Source organism: Halichoerus grypus, chromosome 6 (genome assembly GCF_964656455.1).
Source record: "Halichoerus grypus chromosome 6, mHalGry1.hap1.1, whole genome shotgun sequence".
NCBI lineage: Eukaryota > Metazoa > Chordata > Mammalia > Carnivora > Phocidae > Halichoerus > Halichoerus grypus.
In genome coordinates, this window is record NC_135717.1 from 21,952,254 (window position 1) to 21,978,533 (window position 26,280).

A 26,280-nucleotide genomic window follows, 5' to 3' on the forward strand; every position below is an offset into this window, starting at 1 on the left:
TGGCATTCTGGTTTCAAGGACAACATCAGATGCTAGGGGAATAGAGGAGCAGGTGTTCTCTGGAACCAAACCTTGCAAATGAATTAACAGGTGCTGATTGCTGCCAGGCCGAGGTGTGTTACATGTGGATAACTGTTTTGCTGCCTTCTTCCTTCAATTCCAGGCTGAAACCAACCACCTCATCCTCTCAGCTAGAGGGCTGCTCTTGAACTCTCTCCATGTGCATACTGTGACTTAATTTGGGACTTTTCCTTAGGTACACAGTTTTGTACCGTCTTCCGTGGCTAGGGCAATGGTTGTGGCATGATGAAGAGTATGAAAAAGGAGTGCGGAAACACCCCCTTTCTTGCCTCCTTTTTGGAAACTCCCACAATCCCCACTACTACAACCTTTGCTAGAATTTTTCTCAATGTCCCAGGAAAGGTCAATGGAAGGCGGGAAAAGGAAAATAAATCATTGCTACTGCACCGCTCCTCACCCACCCATTTGGGCTTTGTTCCATTGCTGATCTCTGTTCTTTCTGTGTTCTATCTTTTGTTTCCACCAGATTTGTCCAGGTCCTTTAAAATGCTATATCTTCAGGGGTGCCTGGGTGGCTCAATTGGTTAAGCATCCAACTCTTGTTTCAACTCAGGTCATGATCTCAGTGTGGCGAGATCAAGCCCTGCATCGGGCTCTGCCCTGAGCATGGAGTCCGCTTAGGATTCTCTCTCTCTCTCTCCCTCTTAAAAAATAAAAAGATTTAAAAAATATAAAATGCTATTCCTGGGCACCTGGGTGGCTCAGTAGTTAAGCGTCTGCCTTCGGCTCAGGTCATGATCCCAGGGTTCTGGGATCGAGCCCCGCATCGGGCTCCCTGCTCCTCGGGAAGCCTGCTTCTCCTTCTCCCCCACCCCCCCCCCCGCTTGTGTTCCCTCTCTCGCTGTGTCTCTCTCTGTCAAATAAATAAATAAAAATCTTAAAAAAAAGATGCTATTCCTTCTACTACCCGTTCTGTGCATCACCTAGAAAGGGCATTCTGGTGCCCACTCACTATTCACGGTCTTATTCTTGAACCACTTTGATCCATTCATCGCATTTCACTTGATTTTGGACTTGACTTTTCTGGCCATTGAATTTGTTATGCATTCTCCCATTTGTCTCTGTTCCTCATCCTTCATATTCATACCAACTTGGCTCTTCTCAAAAATGCTTTTAGTTCTCCACCTAAGCTTCACTGTCCTAGGTTACCATGGGTAACTCCCACTCTTAGTTCTCCCTGCTACCCTTTCTCTCACCCTTCTGGTTCCAGCACCCTGCCTGCAGACAGAGCAGCCCCCAAAGAAAAAGACTGGTAATTTCCTCTAGGGAAATCCCTGCCCTGAACTGGAGAAGAGAAACATGAACTTGGAAGCAAATGTTGAAGGCCCGAGCCGTAAGATTCCAGCCTAACACCGAGTCAGCTGTACAGCTCACGGGAAGGCTTTGAGCCATGAGCTGACAGAGAAGGACCGAAAGGTCGGCCAGTGAATGGAGCTCTGTGATAAGCTTCCTTAGCAGCGTCTCTGCTGTCCATGGTGCTGAACCCCACCAACCCGTTGCCTCGAAGAGACGAATAGGATCAAACAGTCCATAGGAAGGACATTAAAACCAACTGTCCTGGAACCTAAGCCCCACCAGGAAGATGCTTCACACTACATTAAGGTCTAGTTAAACTGTAGTTATTTGAGGTTGTCTGCTTGGGCTTCAGGTCCACTGACCAAGCAGAGAGGAAATAACATTGAACTGCTGGCCAAGCATTGTGCTTGACACCTTGGCTACATCTTAATCTTTAAAATAACTGACAGGGGGTGCCTGGGTGGCTCAGCCGTTGAGCGTCTGCCTTTGGCTCAGGTCGTGGTCCCGGGGTCCTGGGATCGAGCCCCTCATCGGGCTCCCTGCTCGGCGGGAAGCCTGCTTCTCCCTCTCCTACTCCCCCTGCTTGTGTTCCCTCTCTCACTGCCAAATAAATAAATAAAATCTTTAAAAAAAATAAATAAAATAACTGACAGGGGTAGGAATGATTATCTTCAATTTACTGATGAGGAAATAGAGGCACAGAGAAGGTGCTCACACTTTGGCCAAGCTCCTTCAGCTATTAAGTGGTATAGTCAGGTTTCAGGCACAGAGGTGCCCATTCCCAAAGCTGGAACTGCTGCCATTAGACCCATGTGCCCTAAGGCTAGTGCCGATGGCTCTTTGTTAGGCAGATACCTAAGAGCTGCTGACATTTGGGTAGGTCACCAGATCGTATGTTTTCTCCCTGGGACATTTCAAATTTTAAATCTTTGAGACTCTGAAACCATTTCAAAAGCCCTCATTGTCCTCAAAAAACACACAACACACCCACACAAATGAACAAGCTTCATTTACTTTCTCATTTATGGGAAAGGGATGTGAATATAAGCAAGACATTCAAATTAAAATTGACTGTTTTATTTTAATTGACCTTTGATTTCCAACTCACTATCTCCCTCATGTCCCCGCTCCGGCCTCTTCCATCCCTTGCTGTGCTCTGTGAGTCATGAGGGCCTGAGGCTCAGCAGCTGTAATTGGTTTGTAACTTCCTGGAATGTCAAAGCCAAGATGGAAATTTTACGTATCACTCCACCAATTCTGTCCTGGCTTTAATAATAAGTTGGCAGAAGGGAAGGCAGATTTACAGCGGGAAAGAAATGTAATCAAATTTGGAGGTGAAATGCAATAAGTACAAATGCTAGTTTTCATTTGGAAGCTCCTTAGATAAATGTGATCTCACCCAGCTCCCCAGCCAAATCTGTTGTTTCTTCTCCTGGAGCGGTGGAGGGCCCTGGTGTAGTAATAATCCTCAATAGGAGAGTTTGTATTCAGGATTCCCCCTACCCCAGCCCCAGCAGAGTGACCCTGGAGGGCTGGGAAAACAATAGTGAAAGAGGCATGAAGAGTCCGTTAGGGAGACAAGGCTTAGCTGGGGCCTCAGACAAACAATACTGGAGGGGAAAGCTAGAGTTGAGTACTTGCTAGGTACTGTATTAAGTGCCTTGCATGCATTCTGTTTGAGTTTCATGGCAACCTTATAAGGAAGTGATGTTATTCCTCTCATTTGATAGAGAAATAAAGTGAGTTTTAGGGGTGGTATTCTCAGTGATCGCAGAATGAGATTCTGTTTCACTCTGAAGCTTATATTATTAACCCCTCTCTTCCAGGAATTTTAACAGCTATCGTTTCTTGAATACTCACACTCTTCAGGTGCTTCGAGAGAACTTCCATAGCATCTCTGTGTGGTAAGTACTGTTCCCATTATTATCTCTGTTCATCAGGCAAGTAAACTTTCACAAGATTGATCTTGTAAAAGTCAGTGGGTGTCACATGAATAGATGTTCGAATCATTAGCTGTTAGGGAAATGCACATTAAAATCACAATGAGATGCCCGTATACCTCTGTCCGGATGGTTAGAGTGTTTTTCCCATATGCTTCTTTTTTTTTCTTTTTCAAGTTTTTATTTAAATTCCAATTTGTTAGCATTAGTGTAATATTTGTTTCAGGTGTAGAATTTAGTGATTCATCACTTATGTATAACACCCAGTGCTCATCACAAGTGCCCTCCTTAATCCCCGTCACCTATGGGATGATTACAGTTTTTGAAAATAGTGATAACACCAAATGCTGGTGAGGATGGGGAGGACCTGGATCACTCATTCATTGCTGGTGGGGATGTATAGGGATGTAGCCACTCTCAAAAAGAGTATGGCAGTTTCTATGGAAGTTAAACATGTGCTTTATCATACAACCCATCAATTGTACTCTTGGGCAATTGTCCCAGAGCAGTGAAGACCTATATTCACACAAAAGCCCATGCATAAGTTCATAGCAGCTTTATTCATAATGACCAATAATTGGAAACAATCCAGATGTCCTTCAACAGGTGAATAGTTAAATTGTGGAACATCCATACTATGAATTAATAGTCAGCAATAAAAGGGACAGGCTACTGTTACATGCAACAACTTGGATTGGTCTCCGAGGGATTAGGCTGAGTGGGGGAAAAAAGCCAATCCCAAGGGATCACATACCATATGATGTCATTTATATAATATTTTTGAAATGACAGAATTATAGAAATGGAGATTAAAGGTGGCCATGCATTAGAGAGGAGGGGAGGGAGGCAGCTGGTGGTGGCTGTCAAAGGGCAGCACGAGGAATTCCTACAGTCATGGATCCCAACAGCGGTGGTGTTGACACAGATCTACACATGGGATAAAATTGCATTGAACTAAACACATACACACACACGTATGAATGGATTGTATCAATGTCAACTTCCTGGCTGTGATATTGTATCATATTTATGCAAGGTTACCATTGGAGAAAATTGGGAAAAAAGATCTATGACCTCTCTTTTTTCTTAAAAGCGAATGTGCATCTACAGTATCTTAAAATAAAACCTTTTTTTAAAAAATGTCAGTGAGAGAAGTGATTGGAGAGAGCAAAGAGGGGAGAAGTGAAGGCACTTGCCCAAGTTCACACACGAGGCAATTGGACTCCAGAGCCTTGGGCTCCTATCCTTTGCTCTGTGCTGCCTCCCCATATGATAGAAAACTGTTTATCCTTTACTTCTGGGAGCTTCCCCTTCTTCTCTTCATCTGACTTCAGTGATGTGATCAATAAAGGGGCCTGGAGTCCAAGATCACAAGGCCCATGCTCTTACTCACACTCAGTGTTCATACTCTACTGGCCCACTCCCCACACCCCCAGTCTGTTGTCCTCAGCCTTGCTGGAACTGGGCCAAGTGCTGCTTTTCTAGACCTGCCTGGCCCTGAGTCCAAACTAAGCTAGAGCAGAGGAAGCAAGTCTGATCCTATGAGGTGAAGGGAAGTGTCATTCCCTGGCAGGCTGGTCTTCAGGATCTGCGGAGGTGCTCCCATCTAATCAAAAGGCTTGGGCCTGAGTCCTGAGCTCTCCCCTCTCTCCCTCTGGGCCTCTAGTCTGCTTCCCGCCCCACGTTCCTGCTATAGGTGTTGTACAGACTCCCAGCTCCTCCATAAAGGGAATTACAAACTGGTGGTCTACAGATATGTCTTCTTTGGTTCACACAACTATTATAAAATGGAATTCTTTTGACAACATTGAAAAATAAGGATATTTCATTTCAAAATCTAGACTTTCAGATTGTCTTGACAAACCTGGAGGATCTTGTGTGGCAAATGGCTGAGTTGTGCCCCCAGTAGAGGGCATGCAGTGTTTGGGTCAGCGCACTTCAGACTCCAAGGTTGCCTGCCTGTCTCCGTGGGCACTGGTTTGGGACCCCTGCTCCATGAGCCTGGATCTGCCTTCATCTACTAGCCCTCCCACTCTGAGCTGGGGTTGTCCCCTTCCTCTGAGCTAAATCACAGATGCTGTGAAGAGCTTCCTTCCACATTCTCCTGGCTGACCTGAGGTGAATCACCAAAGCTCAGGGACTAAAGTGCCCACGGGAAAGAGACAGTGAATAAGAGATGTGAACGTCTTAGATGCAAAATTCTTAAGTGCATGGCTGGTGACTTGGCTGGGACCTCATTTTTTAGTAACCAAATGGGCTCATTTGGTTTCTGGGGAAGTTGAAAAGATGTCAGAGACCCATCTGGCTGGCAGTAAATTGAGAGTTTACTATTTTCAGGTATCTAGTTACTTGCTCCAAGCTTATCTCTGAGGGGATGATTTTGCCCACGATTTATAGGCTGTAGGAAACACCTTCTCCTAGGGCAAGAATAAATAGTCTTTTCTAATTTTTGATCTCCTCCTGTGCAGCATTATTACCAGCCACATTGTGTAGCTGGGCAGGATGCAGGGCAGGGAAGGAAAGCCTCCAGGAGACAAGGAGGAAAGTTTGCTGCTCTGCCTCGGGCAGGTCCCCATCTTCTCATCCTGAACTCTTCATCACTTTAGGATTTTTAATGCCTACTTAGAATATTTGGAGGATATGGGCTTTTTACTAACCACTACAGTGCTTGGGTTCTCCCCACCTCATGTCCCAGTGGATGCCAACATTAAATCAATCCCTCGTAGCAGTGAGACCCACATTTCTTATAGCAGAGTCTGTGGCCAGATTTTGTTCTAGGTGACTCGGCCCAAGAATCTGCATTTTGCTGAGTTACACTCTAGCCAGGAAAAACTTACTCAAATGGAAGTTTGATATTTAACTGCTATAGACTCTAAATTCTAGAGGAAAGATTAAAGTATATATAGGCAATGGAAGTTGAATTTTTCACTAGGTGGCTTTGTTTTGTAGGTAAGTTTTGGCAGGGTGGAGAGCTGCAGAATTTAAGGCTGGGTTTAAAGGCTTAAAGCGTGGAAAATATTATGGTGTTCCCTGGATCTACCACCATTAATTCAGAATAAAAGTAATACTAAGGCAGAAAACACAAAGTGTATGTGTTGAAATAGCTTCCTCTGAGATGTGCTAATTGGCAAAAGTTTAATTAATTTGTTGAAATGGAAACAATTTTATTTTGTGGCTGCTACTGCTTAGCTGGTGTCCCATGATGATGTTTGTTCTGCCTCGTGAATCATCTGGCTCTGGTAACATTCATTCATTCATTCATTCATTCATGCAATGAGTATTTATTGAGCTTGGCATAGCAGTTAACCAAAAGGCAAACATCTTTGCCTCTACGGAGCTTACGTTCTAATGCTGGGGAGACAAGCAAGAAACACAGTATATAAAATATATGGCATGTTAAGAGTGATGTGTGCTCTGGAGGATAATAAGGCAGGAAAGACAGATAGAGGTTCCAGAAGTTGGAGGAGAGGTGATCAGGGAAGGCTTCCCAGAGGCAGGGTTTCTCAAAGTGAGCAAGTGAGCCTTGGAGGAGGCAAGTCCTGGCAGAGGGCACAGAACTTTGCCTAATCCTGGAGCAGCCAAGATGCAGGACCCTCAGGTACAAAGCCCCAGGTGACCCCAATCCAGAGGGAAGCCAGGCCAGACCGTCCCTCTCCTCTTACAGTAGTAGCAGAGTCTGAGCCGCTGCTCATCGCTGGTGACAACAGGGGCTGTCACCCAACTTCTGCTGAGAGTTACCACCTTCTCCTCATGGGTCTAATCTGTCCAGTGAACCCCAGTTAAGCACCGATTCCATGCCTGGACCTGTACCAGGCACCTGCAGGTCAGAGACTGGTCAGCAAGCCTGACACAGAAAGTTAGAATCTCAGTGTGAGGCACTGAGCAGGGGCTAGTGGGGGTGGGGTGGGGTCAGGGGCTTCCTGACTCTGACTTTCTCTCATCCCATGTCCCGCTCACTCATACTCTAGGCCGCTTTCTAGGTCTCAGAGTTACCAAGTCTGGACTCACTGCGGGGCTTTTGCTGTTTCTTTCCCTTGCATTCTCTTTCCCCAGCTCTTCCAGGAGTGAGCCTGCGTACTGTCACTCTGTGTCTCATCCTTTATTTCCTTCCTGTCATAGCCACTATCTGAAATGATGGGTACTGGTGTCCCCTCTCCCTCACTCTCTCCACGAGAGCTGGGACCCAGTTTCTCCCATTCATCCCTCCATTCCTGGGGCCTGACAAATAAGAGGCTCTCAGTGAATATCGACCAATGAATAATTGATGCGTACTTGAGCAACCTACACCCCTCTGCCTGCTGTTCAGGCCGGTGTGTCACATTCTTGGATGCTCCCACTGGCCATGAGAACTGTTGTCATCCATCCTGCAAGACTCAGGGCAATGTAATGATTAAGAACACGAATTAGGGATCCAGACAGGCTTGCTTTGACATCTGGCTCTGCCCCCTTTCAAATGGTGTGCCCTGGGCAGGTTAATTAACCTCTCTGAGCCTCAGTTTCCCCACCTGAGCAGAGGATGCTTTCAGTAAATAGTAGCCTTTGTTATTCTGCCCAAACAATGGTTACCAGATTCCTGTGTCCAGAAGGGTGGCTTGTACCACTTTCTTTCCAAGATGAGAGCCTTGGCCTAGGCTGGAGCCCCCAGAGACCCCTGCGGAGAGATGGACACATCTAAAAGTCCAGCCTCAGTGATTGTGCCTCTAGGGACCAAGAGTTAATGATCCAGGGACGGTTAATGAGCTTCCTCCTCTGCTCTCTCCCATCGCAGGTGGCATGGCAGGCTTCCAGCCCAGTGGCTGCTCCCTGCACCTGTCCTCTCCACATCCAATTTCTTTGCAGTGTCCTAAAAAGCTAACCAAGCTGAAATCACTTATACCAAGGTTCTAAAACTCCGGCACCATTATTCAGTGTTCTTGAGGCCCCAACCTCATCACTGTCTCCCCATCCTTCCCATCTGCTGCAGCGGTTGAAGGACCCAGTGTTAACCACTGAGGTGATCTCTTTGGTGCTGCCCGTCTGGCCCTGCTTGGGTGGGGAGGACAGAATGAGGCTGCCCTGGAGGGCTTGCTTTGGTTGTGAATTCCTGAAACATCCCTTCTCATTCCTGAGCATTCTTCCTGGTGCTTTCCCAGGTAGCCCCACACATTAGAGTCCCAATTATATTATCTAATAAACGCCACCAGGGATTACCCCTGGAGAGGTGGCAGAACAATGTGGTTAGGAACAAAGACTCAGGAGTTGGGCTGCCTGGATTGAATCTTGGCTCCACCATTTAATAACTGTGATCTTGGCCCAAAATAATGTTAGTGTTCATTATCACATACAGCCTGCTTCACGGGAGCCAGGCATTGCTCATAAACCCTCAACCTAATAATAATAGGAGCTAATATTTATTGAGAGCCAGGCAATACTTGATGAATTCCCTTAATCTCCAGAGGACAGGTATGTTCATAGATAACTTTTGGTATTCAGGGCTGTGCTTCAGCTGGGACTGGACCAGAAGCCTATGAACCCCAGGCGTTATTTGCATGGTGAGTTACATCAGGGTAAGGGAACTGTGATGAGGACATTGTAAGGGTTCATGTCCAGGCTCAGAGAAGACAGGATGGCGTGTCCTCAGCCTAGCTTAGCCCAGCCCACACCACATCCCCTGGCCCTTGTCAGATTTCAGCAGCAGCCCATGGTGGGCACTTCTCATGCATGCAGACAGTGTCCCACCTTCTCTCTGCTTCTCTGTCTCACTGAGAGCCGACTCAGCCCTTGGACAGGCTGGGGAGATAATGCCCTTGGGGATAGACCTCAACTAATGGGATATGGGAGGAGGGGTAAATGTCTCAGCCTCCTGTCCTTCAGAGACACAATTCCTCAGCATGTCTATGGTAGGACTGAGTCCTACTTATCCACAACAGTTATCAGGTGAACAGCACACAATTTATTGACTTTTTATTGACTTTTCTTCTTTCCCCTATTACCCTGCCTACTTCTCCTCTCCTACTTCTTGGGATCACCTCCCAAATCAACTATTGGTACCCAAATCCTTGCCTCTGGCTCTGCTTTGAGGGATCCCAAACTACGACAGTCACGTAGTTCTGGGAGCTCCAGGGGACTGCCCTCTGGTCTATGCAGTGCTTTCTCTGCTGATTCCCAGAGCACTGACACAGCAGACACGGCCGATGCACAGGAACTGTGGGACTCAGGTGGTGTTCAAGCACATGTGTGACATCTTCCAAGGCTCCCAGCAAAACCTGGGGTGGTGTTGTCATGTTGACTCCTTATCACTCCCCCAAATGTACTCTTCCCTTTTAATTATAGGACTCTGTAGGCTGTTCAGTGGAAACTACATTTCGCATCCTCCCTGGTAGCTCGGCGTGGCCACATTCTTGCCATTGGAATGTGAGAGGAAGTGATGTGTCATTTCCTTAAAAGAAAATTGCTTGGCCTCTAATTCTTCTCTTCTCCCCTCTCTGGGGGCTGGAATGTTGGTGGTGGTGCACGAGCTTTGACTTAGATGAGAACAAGATAGAAGGAACCTGGGACCCTGAGTAACATTGTAGAGCAGAGTCACCTCCCTGTCCAGGACCACTGTCCACCTCTGGGATGTTACATGGGGGAGAAATCAACTTCTATTTTGCCTGATATACTATGTATTTAAGTCTCTCTGTTCCAGCAACTTATCCTGTGCCCTAATGAAGGAGTCTGAGCAAGCAAATTATAAGTATAAATGCTGGTGTGACTTCATTTGTGCCCCAAGGCTGGTGAGGCCTAGGGACATTTTGGTTGTGTAACTCTCCTATATGGTATGCTGAGCACTAAGGAACACCTAGTCAAGTGAGACCCAGGCTCTTCTCTGACTTATCACAGACCTCAGAGGCTCCCTTCTCAGCTTGTGTCCCCCTTCCTGTAATGCCATCTGCTTCCATGTTCTTTCTCCCAAACACCCTCTTCCCAGGCTTGGCTGTATGTTAGGCTTGGGCTGTCTTGTGTGGAGAGGGCTTTAAAGGGAATACTCAGTCAGCTTCGGGGACCTGGGCCCCACAGTAAAGAGGCAGCATGTTCTGGAGCAAACATGCCTTGGCTTGTGTCTTCTCATCTTTGTGTCCATGTGGGGGCAGTATTCCACCTTTAGGTCATCCTGTATCTCGTTATCTATTGAACAGGTGGTGATGACTTATGGTATTAGTTTTCTATTGCTGTGTAACTAATTACCACGGCCTTGGCAGCTTAAGATAGCAGCTATTTATTACCTCACAGTTCTGTGGGTCAGGATGCAGGGTGGGCTCAGCTGGGTTCTCAGTTTCAGGTTCCCCAAGGCTGAAACCAGATGTCAGCTGGGCTTGGCTGTCATCTTGAGGCCCTGGTGGAAAAAACCACTTTTGGGATCATTCAAAGTGTTGGCAGAATTCAATTCCTGGGGGTTGTAGCACTGAAGTCCTAGCTTTCTGGCTGGCTATTGGCCACTCTCTAGTCCTTACACACGGTCCCCTTCATGTCCAAAATCAACAATGGCACGTTAAATCATTCTCATCCTTCAAAAATCTTGCTGACTTTACTCTTCTGCTATCAGTTTGGGAAAACTTTCAGTCTTTAAAGGGCTCCCATGATTTTATTAGACTCACCAGATAGCCCTCCTTTTTGATGAACTCAAAGTCAACTGATAAGTAACCTCAATTACATCTGCAAAATCCCTTTTGCCATGTAAGGTAGTGTGATTGCAGGCATGATTGTGCATCATATTCACAGTCCTGGTCATTATAGCAGGAAACCTTGGGGCCATCTTAGAATTCTGCCCACCACATCTGCAGTCCCTTGGATTTTAGAATGTTTGACCTTCAGCCTTCCTCAGGGGGAAGGAAAGGTCGTTTCTCGATGCTGGATTTAGGGGAAGAGCCCTACTATGTCAAGGTGTCCAAGGGGGTGAGATTAAGAGCCAGAAGCACGATTAATCTTGGATGAAAGGCAGACATTTTATTTGCTCATCCAGCCATATTTATTGAGACCCTCTAGTGCTAGGTGCTCTGGATCTGGCAGTCAAAGGGACAGGGGCGGTCCATGCCCTCGTGGAGCTGATGGTCATAGTGGTGTAGCAGATCTTGAAGATGATGATGGCTCCCCAAGGAGAACTATAGGGGTCAGTGGGAGGGAAACTGAGGTTAGAATGTCAGCTAAGTGTGAAGAGAGCATGGATTGACATGTGGTTGAGGTAAAGTTTTACAATTTCTGTGAGGAGTGTGAAGGCCACCATCTTTTTGCTGAGGTTAGAGATCAAACATTAAAGAGCACCAAGTCCTCTAAGAATCCTGAGATCTCCTTGGGTCCCATGGATCACCAAGAAACTCTATAACTTAGCTTATTAGCTTAGCCTTGGGGTCACCAACTTGAATAGGAATGACTACCAGGGCAGGAACTTGACATCAATCAATGAAGCAGCCTGAGTGTGAACTAAAGAACACGGCAAGCATGAAGGCAAATGGGGACTGGCCTGTGGTCTCAGTGTCGGGGGTGGGGGGAGGGTGGTGGGTAACAGGGGACAGTGTTGTCTCTGCACACGAGCATGGACACCTAAGGGGGGGGGTCCAGCTGCTTGCACCATCGGGGACAGATCATCTGGTCTTCTGATTTTTAACTAAATTCAACTGATTTTGTAAAATATCCCAAAATATTTTAAAATTTAAGTGATTTAAAATTTAATTTTTTTGAAAATGTAAGGATCTTCAGAGAGGTGACACATGTGTGGGTGTTTGTGGCCCAGGGCCAGCCTGCAGGCTTCTGTTTGTGACTTTCAGCAGAGTTACCCTCCCTGAGTTGAATTTGGATGATCTGACATCAGCTTTAACTGAGAACAGTTCTGAGGAGGGAGGTGGCCTCTGCATCTCAGAGTTCCCAGCCCGAAGTTCTACATGAGAAATGCCTTTGAGATTTCAGCTGAGGAAACCTTATGTGTCCTCCTAGAGATTCCTTTTTCTTTCTCTTCTTCCATCATGACCTCGAGAACAATCATGTTGCCCTTTCTGCCATCCATGTTAGATGACCACCATTCAATTCTACTTATCCCTCCCCCAGAATCTAGTATTTTGTCTTCTCTTCCTCCTCAAAGTCTCAACTCAGGCAGCTCTACGGGCTTCTGTTCCATTTCCTGGTACTTACTATCTGCCTCTGGGCAGGGGAGGTAAGTATTTTATTTAGCTCTGTATCTGCAATGCCTGGTACATGGTAGGCATCAGTAAATATTTGAGTGTTGGACCAATGACTTGAGTATTGGACCAAGGATATGTTGGCCATTATTTTTGGTTGATACCAGAAATGGGCATGTGTAAAAAGAACTCTGAAATTTGCGTAACTGCTATTATTGAGAACTCATCTCTCAATGTCAATTAATTAGGGTGACCAACCATCCTCATTTTCCCAAGACTGAGGGAATTCTTGAGACGCAGTACTTTTAACCCAGGAAAACTGGGATGAGTTGGTCTCCTGCCCTTAAATAAAGACCTGAAGGAAAACAAGATTCTCTTGAAGCTCAGAAAGATGGAAAAAGCCCATTTCTCCTGCTAATCTGAGATGTTTTCTTTTGTCTGCTGATGGGACGTTTCAGAGCTCGCGTGTTTCTTCCCTCTTTGCTTTGACCTCTGAGAAGCTCCAAGGTAACTTCTCTGACATTAGTCAGTAGCATCTGTCAGTCCAGTTAGTGTGAAATAATTGTCTCATTGCCTCTGCCTTGGTTTTTATTGTCTTTTTTTCTCTTTAAAAATTTTAACAGATGGTACAAATTGTACCCAGAATTACATTAAATTATTCTTACCCAGGGGCTCCTGGGTGGCTCAGTCAGTTAAGCATCTGATTCTGGGTTTGGCTCTGGTCTGACCTCAAGGTGGTGGAATTGAGCCCCTGGTCGAGCTCCGTGCTCAGGGTGGAGTCTGCTTGGGATTCTCTCTCTCCCTCTCCCTCTGCCCCTCCTCGGATCTCTCTCTCTCTCTCTCAAAATAAATAAATAAATCTTTAAAAAAAATTGTTCTTACCCAGCAAACATGGAGGAATGCTATGTCTTTTTGCTTCTTTTCAAGTGGCTACTATTCTATCCTATGTGTTTATTATTTCAGGGGTTGGCAAACTATGATCTTTGGGCCAAATCTGGGACTGCTGCCTCTTTTTGTAAGTAAACTTTTATTGGAATAGAGCCATGCTTATTAATTTACGTATCATCTGCGGCTGGTTCAGTGTTACATTGGCAGAGTTGAGTAGTTGTGACAGAGATCGTGTGGCCCACAAAGCCTAAAATACTTACCGTCTGTGAAGTTTGCCAATCCCTGCATTCTATCAGAGACCTCAAATCCTTTTGAAAGGATTTCTATAGAATTTCAGATTTTACATATATAGGTATACTTTCTGTTCCAAGATATAGTATCTGTGTATATTTCTGTTTATAAAAGTAATATATGCTCGTTATAAACATGCAAACAACACACAAATATGTAATGAAGATAGTAACCATCCCTTTTAAACTCAATTCCTATGAGTGGCCTCAGTTACCTAGTTGGTATAGATTCTTCCTGATTCCTTTCAGTATGTAAACTAATCTGCATGTATCATTAAAACACTAAAAAAGAAATAAACCTCCATGTGAGCAGATTTTCCTGGGTAAGCATTCTTAAATTCTCCATCAGCAGCATTTTTCAGCTGCATCTCCACTGACATACTGGCTGACATTCCCACTCATTGTTTCCAATATCTTTCCTCATTGATCTAGTTTAATCAAAAGCCCTTTCTAACTCATCTTCACAACAGCAACATCATTGCAAGTTCCAATTATTCTTTTTTTAATCATTACTAATTACCATTACTTTAAAACATCTCTCAGAACCAGTGAGGATGTCAGATGCCTGAAGATTGTCACCCTGCTTCTAAACCATTAAGCTAAGTATTTAGGACAGTGGCTTCGGCTGATCATCCTCTTGGTTCTGGGAGATCACTCAGCCCCCGAAGTCCAGATCTTGTAGGGCATCTGTCGTCACCCAGAATCTGCAGTCCATTGTGTTTTCTACATCCCGATTGGACCAGTTTCCCTTATCCCCCTCTTCCCTCCCCAGACATTTGCTCTGTCCCCTCTGGAATTCCCAGTTTGTCACCAGCAGACATCCCTATATTCTCAACCTCTTCTCTGACATTGTCTTTAATTTCTTGTCTTAGCTTACACTCAGAGGTCCCCCAGCCTCCTGGGCAGCCTTCCTGAGTGTAGGTTGCTTATCTCTGTCACCTCAGGTACCTCAGCATTCCCCTTTGCCACTTCCAAAACATTTTCCCTTTCAAAAAAATCCCCAAATCTTTCAAGTGGAATCCTCAGATTATGGTACCAGTTGCTTCTCCTCAAAGTGGTCATTTACCATCCCCTCACTCATTAAAGACTCTGGTGCCCAGTTAGTCTTTCTCTTCATTACCATCCCACTCTCCTCATCATTCTTGGTGATTTCAACATTTAGACAGCTAACTCGTCCAACCCTTTGACTTCTCCATTCCTTGGTCTTCCTACACGCCCGTGATTTGTTTCTCCACCTCTCCTCATGCTTTCCTATAGCCTCGCCATTGATGGTAACTACAACCTCAAATCTAAATTTCACATTGCTCAGTCTCTGACCAATATTTCTTCTTTTATTCTAATACCACCACCCCACACATTTTCCCAACTCAGTGAGACCTTTAGTTCAGCCCTGTTCAACAGAAATATAATGCAAGCCACATATGCCATTTATGTTTTTCTAGCAGCCACATTAAGAAGTATAAAAGAAACACTTAAGATTAATTTTAATATTTTTAATTTAATCCAAGAGATCCAAAATATTATCATGTTAACATTGTAGCCAATATGAAATTATTAATGAGATATTTCACATCCTCTGTTGCTCATATAGTCTTTGAAATCTGTGTGTACTTTATACTTACAGCACATCTCAGTGCAGCCACATTTCAAGAGCTCAATAGCCACATGTGGCTGGTGGCCACCATATTGGATAGAGCAGCAGCTCTAGTCCACTGACATAATTAAATTTTTATCCAGCCTTTTGAATGTCTTATCCAGTGTAAGTTCCATGTTCCATTACTATCATCACACTATTTCAAATATTCTCCACTTTCCCTTAATCTATTCATCTAGGAAAAAACTCATTACTGGTTGGACCAAACCATCAGTCTGTACCCAGGCAATCGAATACCACAGGAGAAAATCACACATCTGGGCTGCCTTGCTTCCCCTTAGCTTCATGACCACAAATTTCAGATGGGCACATAGCACTCCTCAGAAACCTCATCACACACTCCTCATTGAATCCGCTTAATCACTCTCTGAGACTACCATTTCAGATGTTTCTGCCTTTTCTCAAGCCTCCCGCCTTTCCCCCCACCCCACCTCTCCCTCTCAGCAGATGCCCTGCTTCATTATTCACTACCAGATGTCACAAATGTAACATGTCCAGTTGGAACCCTGCACTTTCCATCCTGTTCAATTCAGGTGATGGGGCCATTGTCAAGCCTGGAACCTAGGAATTGGCTTTAATCCTCTCTCACTTCTAATTCACCAACCCATCCTATCATCCAAAAAGAACCTAAAATCTGTCCCCTTCTCTTGGAGTCTAGAGCCACCATCTTGGATATCAGTCATCATCCCCTGCTCAGGCTTCAGTAACAGCTAACTGGTCTTCCTTGTTTCCATTCTGCCATCTTGCAATCCATTTTCCACTCAGCAGCCAAAGCAGTCTTTAAAAAAACATAAATAAATCAGAGCATGTTGCTCCCTTTCTTAAAGTCCTCGTTTCCATGGCTACAGAGGTCCTCCATTATGGCCCTTGCATCTTCAGTGTAATCTTTCATTGCTCTCCGGCCCACTCCCCACACTGTAGTCAGACTGGCTTCTCTCTCATTTCTGCAACACACCAAGTTCTTTCTTGCCTTCTGGCTTTTTGCATTGCTGTTCCCTCTGCCAGAAAAGATCTTTCCCTAGTGTTTCTCATGATTGGTTCCTCTTCTCCTTTTGCTTTTTAGAAACATCTTCCCTTAAAAACCCCATGTAAAGTCTCCTCTCCCCTCTCCCATCAGTTAGTTTCTTACCAGGTCTGTTATTTCCCTCATGTCACTCATTATCTGAAACTACCTGGTTTATTTCCTCAGTTACCTCTTTATCATCTGTTTACCCACCAGAAATAAATTCCATGATGGTAAGGATGTTGTCTTACTCACCATTGTATTCCCTGAGCCTGGCACAGTACCCAACACATAACAAACTCAATGAATAGTCACTGAGTAAATGAAAGAAGGAGTCAAAGAACTGGAGGTTCCAGTATTTCAGGGCTCCCCCTCATTACTGTGAAACACACAGACTCCCAAGATTGAACTTAACAGCCCCAGCGAGATCATTAACCTCCTATCTGGGTCACTGAGATTGACAAAGTACCCTCTTTCCCCCACCTTGATAGAGAGCATGTCTATAAATACTTCTGGGTGTTTGAGCTCTCTAAATGTGGTAAAACAGCAAGTCTAAATAGACCGCTTTCCTGACAGGGTTGGGTCAACAGAATATATTATCCCAGAGAGGCAGATGGGGTGGAAGCCTCGGGGCTACATCAGTTCGGGAGCTCAAGGGATGTTCATCATGCAGGCTGTACAAATAGGCTGTGACCTAGTAGTAGTTGTGGGAACTTATCATATGTTCACTTAAAAAAAAATCACGCTGGCTTCTGTGTGGATTAGAAGGAGGCAAGAAGGGATATGGGGCATCTGTTAGTAGTCATTCATTGGCAAGTGACAGAAAATCAACCATGATTGGTTCCAGCAATACAAGAATGTATTGACTCATGTAACTGAGTAGGCTGGAGGTGTATGGCTTCAGGTGTAGGTAGATCCAGGGGCTCAAAAAGCTACCATTAGCCAGGATGTGCAACTTAGTTACCTCTTCTCTCTTGAGCATAGGCTGTACTTAATGACTTGCCTCCAAAGAACAGAGTTTGGGAAGGGGGAGAGAACAAGGTAACGTTAAGTAGAGAAGCCTGGAAAACTTTATGTTGGCCAGGTGACCAAGGTTAACAGTGACAGCCATTTTGATAATATGTACCTCCTGTTATGATGTGACCAGGAGGGCACTTCACTTCTGGAGCATTTCTCCCCCAAGCCCATAACTCTAGTCCAATCATGAGGAAAACATCAGACAAACCAAATTAAGGGACATTCTGCAACATACCTGACCAATACTCTGCCAAACTCTCAGTGCCGTGGAAAATAAGGAAAGACTGAGAAGCTATCACAGACTTTCAGAGCCCAAGGAGACATGACAACTAAATGGAATGTGGATGCCTGGACTGGCTCCTGGAACTGAGAATGTCATTAGTGGAAAAGCTAGTGAAATCTGAATAGAGTCTGGACTTTAGTTAATAGTATTGTACCAGTGTTGGTTTCTTAGCTGTGATAAATGTACCATGGCAATTAAGATGTTAACCATGGGGTAAACTATATGCAGGGTTTATGGGAACTTTCTGAACCATCTCTGCAACTTTTCTATAGTCTAAAATTGTTCCAAAAGAAAAATCTTATTAAATGCGTAGTAGTTGCCCAAGCGAGTTGAAAACTTATGTCCATATAAAAACCAGCCCATGGATGTTTATAACAGCTTTACTCATCCTTGCCAAAACCTGGAAGTGACCAAAATGTCCTTCAGTAGGTGAATGGAGAAATACACTGGATACATCCAGACAACGAAGTATTAGTCCTAAAAAGAAATGAACTACTAAGCCATGAAAAACATGGAGGAACCTTAAATACATATTACTGAGTGAAAGAAGCCAACCCGAAAAGGCTACATACACAGTGTATTATTCCAACTCTGTGGCATTTTGGAAAAGGCAAAACTATGGAGACAGTAGAAAGATGAGTGGTGTTCAGGGGTTGGGGGATGGAGGAAAGAATAGGCAGAGCACAGGGCTTTGTTGGGGCATTTAAACTATTCTGTATGATACTGTAATGGTGGATACATGTCATTGTGCTTTTGTCCAAACCCATAGAATGTACAATCCAAGAGTGACCCCTAATGTAAACTCTGGACTCTGGGTGATAGTGATGTGTTGGTGTAGGTTCATCAACAGTCACAAATGTACCCCTCTAGTGGGGGACAGTGATAGTGAAGAAGGCTGAGGGCGGGGCAAGTGTATAAGGAGACACTGTGTACTTTCCACTCAACTTTGCCTTGAACCTTACAGCTGCTCTAAAAATAAAGTCTTTTAAAAAGAATTTTATTTAAAAAATGAAACTCTCAGCAAAACTCAGTTTCTCTCTGAGTTCTGCTTTCCTTGCTGTCAGCTCTTTCTCATGGGCAGGATGACCAGTCGCTCCAGCATGCCCAAGACAGTCCCAGTGCTTACCTTTTGTCCAGTGTAAGTACTAACAGTATCTCCTTTTACTCTCAAAGTGTCCTGATTTGGATGATTAATTATGTGGTTACTCTGTGTGTGGACCTCAGCAGCTCCAGGCCAGCATCCTCCCAGCTTCCAGGCCAACAGGCTGGAAAGATCCTTGTTTCTCAGCATTCAGACAAAAGTCCCTGCACTGGGTCTGACTGGCTCTGACTGAGTCTGGTGACCAATCTGGGACCAGTAGTCTGGGGCATATTGTGCTCTTATTGGCCACATCTGGGCCACATGCCCACTGCTGGCATTGGGACTGGAACCGGCTCTACCCAAACCACACTAGAAAGTTGGGGGTAAGGGGCTTATTTTTCAGGCTGCATTGGAGGTAGAGTGGATACCAGGCAGGCAAAAACATAGATGTCAACCCGATGGGGAGACAGACGGTTTTCAAATGATTTACCTTCCAGCTCCTAAAATTAGAATGGGCATAAGATTGCACGTATAATGCGTTATTCTCACTCCCTTGCATCATAGTTAGTGTGTTAAGAAACACACATAACCTGCAGACTATCTCATCTTGGCCATAGTTCATAGTGATGGATTATTGCCGTGGTGTTGTTTTCTTAACTGTGATAGTTGGGAATTATTGGGCTGCCTGTGAGTTGTGATTTATAATGGTGTCAAGTTTCTTTTACATTCTACCCATGTGCAGAGTAGAAATCTTGCTATGTCTACAGAGGCATATTGTGAATTCCACCTGGTACGTGTGTCAGCTGTGGGGAATGGGTGAGAGCCATCATCTCAGTGGACTGATGGCCATTCTCTGTCACAAGAGGTCTCAGGGCCACCCAGCAGGGCTGGCCGAGTCCTCAGTGTGCTGAGTTCTAGGCAAGTCCCATCTACTTGGGCAGTTGTTGGAAGCACTGGCTAATAGGTCACAGGCTCAGAGGGAGGAACCTCAGGGCTGCCAAGCGGTGTGACCTTGGGCAAGTTACTCCATCTCTGTGAGAATAAATGAGACTAATAATCCCACCTTCCTCAGAGCATTGTTTTAGAATTAAATAAAATAATGCATAGGTAGCACTTAGTAGTGAGTAGCACATAGTAAGAGCTCAATAAATATTTGCTGTTACTTTTATTATTTTAGCATAACTCCACAGGCCTGTCTACAAGAAGTCAGCATGGCAATCCAGGGTGCCTTAAGGCCGCGCAACTCAAAGTGTGGTCTTGTTAGAAACGCAGACTCACCTGCTTCTCCCTCTCCTCCCTGCTCATGTGTTCTCTCTCGCTATCTCAAATAAATAAAAATCTTTTTAAAAAAAGAAAGAAACGCAGACTCACGGGCTCTGCCCACCTCTCACCCACCTCTCACCTTCCAAGTCAGAATCTCTGGGGTTGGGGGTTGCAGTTTAACAAGCTCTCCTGTGATTTATTTGCATGCAGAGTTGAGAACCACTGCCTTTATGTGTCTTTCTATTAACCCTGGCTCCCAGTGGGGTAGATTCCAAGCCATAGCCTTGCTGTTGTGAGAAATGAGGCGAGGAGAGAAGATAAAGCAGAAGCGATGAGGTTTTGGGAGGGAGGCATTGGTCCCCAATAATACTCTCTGGCCACTGGGACCTAGACTCTGGGGGAGGTGCAGGAGGCTCTTCCTGTAAGAGTGAGCAGAACCCTGAGGCCACACCTGTTTGTTAGACTTTAAAATGCAAAGAAGGACGGTGGGTGGCTCTTTAAGGAAGCTGTTACTTTGCAAAAGTCTTTTTCTCCTTTTCTGGCTTCCATGACTATCCTGAGCTCTCTTGATGGTCCTTGACCCTGAAGGCTCCCTTTTGCACCTCCTTCCTCCCTAGCCTTTCAGTACTGTTCCCCAGGACTCCATTCTCAGTCCTGTCTTGTGTGATCTCACCCAGCCCATAGGTTCAACCATCATGAGTCTATGGAGCCCTTACTTTTCTCTGGAACTCCAGGTAAATGCTTTTAATTGCCAACAGCACTTTCCACCAACAGGCCACTCAGTCACCTCCCACTTAAAATGCCCAGAGCAGACTCAATCATCTTCCTCTTTCAAACCTGATTTCCTCCCTGTCTTCCTTGTCCTTGCTGAATGCCTTCTTCCACTGCTCCTTCCTACCCCAATGCACCCTACACTCCAACTGCATTAGACTAGTAGGAGATTCTTGGATGTGCAGTGATTCTCTTATTTCGATGGCTTCCATAATACCTGGGCCTGGAATCCTTTTTGTCTAATGTCTACCCGTAAATTGCCTACTCATACTTCCTCCTTCTGGAAAATGGCACCACCACCATCCAGTTGCTGAAGCCGCAGATCTGGGAGTCATCCTTGGCCTCCTTGCTTCTTCTTACACACAGCTAGCAGGATGTTAGCAGTTCCTGCTGTCTGTCTTTAATCTGTGTCCAGGATCTGTCCAGTTCTTTCTGTCCCCTCTGCCACCTCCTCAGTCTAGGTCTCTATCCCCTTTACCCTACACTGTGATGTGACTTCCTCGTAGGCTTCCTGCCTCCACACTTCTGTGCCTAACAACCAGAACCATCTTTCTAAACTGCAGAAAATATCCCTCCCAGCTCTAAATCTGCCTGTGCCTTTCCATCTTTCCTAGAATAAAATCCGACACCTAACCTTCAAGGCCTTACCTGATCTGGGCCCCTCTCCCCCTGGCCTTTCTCCCGTGTCGACTCTAAGTTCGTCATATGGTTCTTCATTCTCTTCCTTAAACACACGTGTCTCAGTGCCATCTGAGGGCCTTTGCACTTGCCACTTCCTCCACCTGGACCCTCTTCCCCCAAATCTGCACCTGGTCTACTCTTTCAACATTTTGAGGGAAGACCACCCTCTCCAAAGGAGCCTTTCTCTGTCACTCCATTCATAGTCTTAGCTTCCATCATTTTATTTTCTTCTTAGCACTTATCACTGGCTAAAAATACCTTGTTTGTTGACTTGTACATGAGAGTAGAGACCAATGTGAGAGTATTTTTATAAGATGGAAATTTGTTGGGAAATTCAATGTTTTTTTTTTGCTGCATTCCTTCCAGACACGATACCTAGAATACATGGGCTGGAGGAAGGAACCAGGAGGAAGGGGATAATTGAGAAAAATCATGGGTTTCAAACTAGAGTTCAACCCTAGTTAGTAAAAAATTTGATGTGTCTTTCTAATGGATGAGTAATTGAACAGAATAAGACAGGGGATGCCAAACATAAGGCTCTTGACAAGGATTATCAATTTAGGGTTGAACCATTTCAAATCTATCCTGGTGTCAGACTCCCCACCCAGCTGGAATGGCTTATGTCTCTCCCACTCCTTGTTTCTTAGACTCACAGCTGTTGGGGTTTTACCAGTCCTATCCCAGCTGGATGAAGACAGGTGACAGGGCAGTGGCAGAAAGGGTCCCACTGATTTAGGAAATGGAGGGGCAGCTGGAATGGAGAGAAGAAATAATCTACTTGCCTGTGACTAAATGCTGTGACTTGTCCCTTTGGACTCCAGGGTTAAACACAGAAAAGTAGAGACCAGAGTGGATTACAACACCTTTAAAGTTTGATTAATGTCATGATACTTTCTACACCATGATAATAAGACTATGATGTCCCCAGCAAACTCAAAGGAGTTATGTGTATTTGAACAGTGTTTAATAAGTCACCAGCCAATTCAGCCATTCTTCACATTATTTTAATAACCTACCTTACATGTTAAGTGGCAGGGAGGCACCCCATTCATCAAAAGAGGTAGCTTAAGCCTGTAATCATTAAGACAGTATGGTATTGGCACAAAAACAGACCATAGATCAATGGAACAGAATAGAGAACCCAGAAATGGACCCTCAACTCTATGGTCAACTAGTTTTCGACAAAGGAAAGAATATCCAATGGAAAAAGGACAGTCTCTTCAAGAAATGGTGCTGGAAAAATGGGACAGCCACATGTAGATGAATGAAATTGGACAATTTTCTTACACTATACACAAAAACAAACTCAAAATGGATGAAAGACCTAAATGTGAGACAGGAATCCATCAAAATCCTAGAGGAGAACACAGGCAGTAACCTCTTTCGACCTCCGCCAGAGCAACTTCTTGCTAGATATGTCTCCAAAGGAAGGAAACAAAAGCAAAAATGAACCATTGAGACTCATCAAGTTAAAAACTTCTGCACAGCAAAGGAAACAGTCAACAAAACTAAAAGTCAACCTACAGAATGGGAGAAGATATTTGCAAATGACATATCAGATAAAGGGCTAGTATCCATGATCTATAAAGAACTTATAAAACTCAACACCCAAAAAACAAATAATCCAGTCAAAAAATGGACAGAAGACACGAACAGACATTTCTCCAAAGAAGACATACAAATGGCCAACAGACACATGAAAAAATGCTCCACATCCTTTGGCATCAGGGAGATACAAATCAAAACCACAATGAGATACTACCTCACACCAGTCAGAATGGCTAAAATTAACAAGACAGGAAACAACAAATGTTGGTGAGAATGTGGAGAAAGGGGAACCCTCTTACACTGATGGTGGGAAGGCAAGCTGGTGCAGCCACTCTGGAAAACAGTATGGAGGTTCCTCAGGAAGTTAAAAATAGAGCTACCCTATGACCCAGCAATTGCACCACTAGGTATTTACCCCAAAAATACAAATGCAGTGATCTGAAGGGGCACCTGCGCCTCAATGTTCATAACAGCAATGTCCACAATAGCCAAACTGTGTAAAGAGCCAAGATGTCCATCGACAGATGAATGGATAAAGACGATGTGGTATATATATAATATATATATAGTGGAATATATCAGCAATCAGAAAGGATGAATACTTACCATTTACATTGACGTGGATGGAACTGGAGGGTATTATGCTGAGCGAAATAAGTCAGTCAGAGAAAGATAATTATCATATGGTTTCACTCATATGTGGAATATAAGGAACAGCACAGGGGATCATAGGAGAAGGGAGGGAAAACTGAATAGGAAGTCATCAGAGAGGGAGAAAAACCATGAGATATTCTTAACTATAGGAAACAAACTGAGGGTTGCTGGAGGGGAGGTGGTGGGGGGATGGGGTAATTGGGTGATGGGCATTAAGGAGGGCATGTAATGTGATGAGCACTGGATGTTATACACAACCAATGAATTATTGGCTAATTAAATTAAAAGAAAGAGGTAGCTTAAGCAAACCTCACATGTATTATGGCTTTGGATGGTTTCTCTGTATTTCCCATTTTTGAGATCTTAGTGACTTATGACACTCAACAGATGCTGAGTACAGTGGACAGTTGACTAGAATGCTCCAGGGTTGATTCAGCTGCCTATCCCAATAATTTCACCATAGCTAGCATTAACCGATCAGACAAATACTCAAACTGGAGACTGGCCAGATTATGAAGATGGACAGTTGGGATGACGGGGCAGACACTAAGTGTCCTAGGGCAGGGCAGATGCAGTAGGCCCTAGTGTGTGTCCTGGGGCAGCTCACATGAAGTCTTGGGGCCCTTCAGGTAGGTGGGGCCCAGTGCTGAGAGAAACAGATATGGTGATACATTGGAAAGCAGTGGGTCTTGTCAGGGAGACTTTCTGTTATAGGTTGAATTGTTATCCTTCAACAAAAGGATATGTTGAAGTCTTTACCCCCAGTACTTCAGAGTATGGCCTGATTTGGAAACAGGGTCTTTACAGAGTAATCGAGTTACAAGGAGGTCATCAGGTGAGCCCTAATCCAGGATGACTGGTGTCCTTATAAAAGGGGCAATTTGGACACAGAGACAGACATGCCCAGAGGGAAAATGACGATAAGATACACAGGGCGAAAGTGGCCATGGAACTGGAGGGATGCATCTATAGGCCAAGGAATGCCAAGGAACTCCAGAAACATCAGAAAGTAGGTGAGGCCAGGAAGGATTCTCCCCTAGAGCCGTCATAGCACAGACCTACTGACACCTTGATTTTGCACTTCTAACCTTCAGAACCATGTGGAGACCATAGATTTCTGTTGTTTGGAGCCACGCAGTTGTTTGCACTTTGTCAGAGCAGCCCTAGAAAACTGATAGACTCTCTAAGAGACATTGGGGCCAATTGAGTGGGGGCAAATACCACATGACACGGTGAGGAGCAGGCTTAGTTTGGGAAACTTGCAAGTCAAGAGCCATGGAGATGAAGCAAGCAACACCCCTCTCCCCATTCTCTCAGTGTCCCCCCAGAGTGGTTTTTCATAATGTGGGGCTGTACTGCGGGGGAAGAACCTGGCCCTGTGTCTCTACCTTTTTATAGCACCTTCGTATAAGTGGCCTTGTTTTGCGGGGGCGGGGGGGTGGTAATAAGGCTCTGGGCGGGGGGCACAGGCAATCAATGTCTAGATGCCGGATGTGTAGGAATGGCACATGACTGCCAGCTTCTTGTTCCTGGAAACCTCGGGAAACCTGGCATGTGCCGCAGCTCTGCCTCTGAGAGTGGTGGACCCTCCCCTCCCTCTAGCGTGCCATCAGCAAATCTGAACTTGTAGGATCACTCACAGGATAGTCCTGTTTGTTCCTCCAGAGGAAGCCATTCCTTGAATGGGCTCTGTTCTTCTGTTCCTAGGATAATAGCAGAGCAAGAGAGGAAGGCAGGAGTGCCGCAGATGACAACAGGGAGGGTTATGGCTCACAGCGTGGTACCTGCCCAGCAGGGATCCCTTGGCACCAGATTTCAGATCAGAGTGGTGGAGGAGATAGGGTGTAAGGAGACAGCCTGGGAGTGAGCTCTCTGGCACCCAGATTCCAAGTCTGGGTTGTGACTAATGCTGTGTTCTAGAAGGAGAAATGGGTGCAGGAGAAAGAGGCTGTGGGTGCTGCTGAGGATGTTTGGTTCAGAAAAGTCAGTGCTGCAGGAAGGAAGGCTTTTTCAGGACTGGTGCAGGACCTGAGGGAAATGGAGCTGACCCAAGTCTGCAGACGGAGGAAAGAATGGGTGGGCTGGGCCGGGACTGGGGAGAGAGCCTGACAGTGATGGACCGGGGCACACAGAGGCAGTGGGAAAGAGACAAGTGGACAGTCTGGGAACTCAGCTTCATTTGGAATTCTGTTTGGTGACAGTTGATGATTTTACATAGGTGGCATGCTCTTTCTATCTGCTTAGTTTTTCTATGAACTCCTTGAGGGCAGAAATAAGCTTGGTTGACATTTTTAGTCTCTGTGCCTGATTGAGTGCTGCCACAAAATAGATGCTCAAAAAAAAAAAGTTTGTGGTTGCATAGGTTATTACTATGGCTACCATGTGAATAAGTTATTTGTGGCCCTGGAGAAGAGAGGTTTTAGTATGATTGCTTCCCTATATGTGGGGAGGGTGAGCTCCCAAGGATTGCCCATCTCTGTGGGAAGAACTGATACACAATCTTAGAATGGTGATTTTGGAGCTCACTGAAGGTCAACCACTGAACAACAATTCACTCCAGAAATGAATTCTGGTGAGGGAGTGGGGTGGGTGGAGAAAGGATAGGAAAGATCTGGACTGGCCAAATGAGGTTGGTGTTCACCAACTTGTGTGTTAGCTGATGAAAGTACCAGGACCCTTCCCTGCTTAGTCAGTGAGGC

At 45.1% G+C, this 26,280-nt stretch overlaps 1 protein-coding gene across 3 annotated transcripts in view; it reads left to right on the plus strand.

The window, feature by feature from the left end:
• Window positions 1-26,280, plus strand: part of USP31 (ubiquitin specific peptidase 31) — a 215,662-nt gene that overhangs the window by 99,120 nt on the left and 90,262 nt on the right. For all 3 annotated transcript variants that reach the window (XR_013448820.1, XR_013448821.1, XR_013448822.1), the window contains exon 16: window positions 3,204-3,281. The gene's annotated coding sequence lies outside the window, so the exon portion shown is untranslated. The remainder of the gene's footprint in view (window positions 1-3,203; window positions 3,282-26,280) is intronic.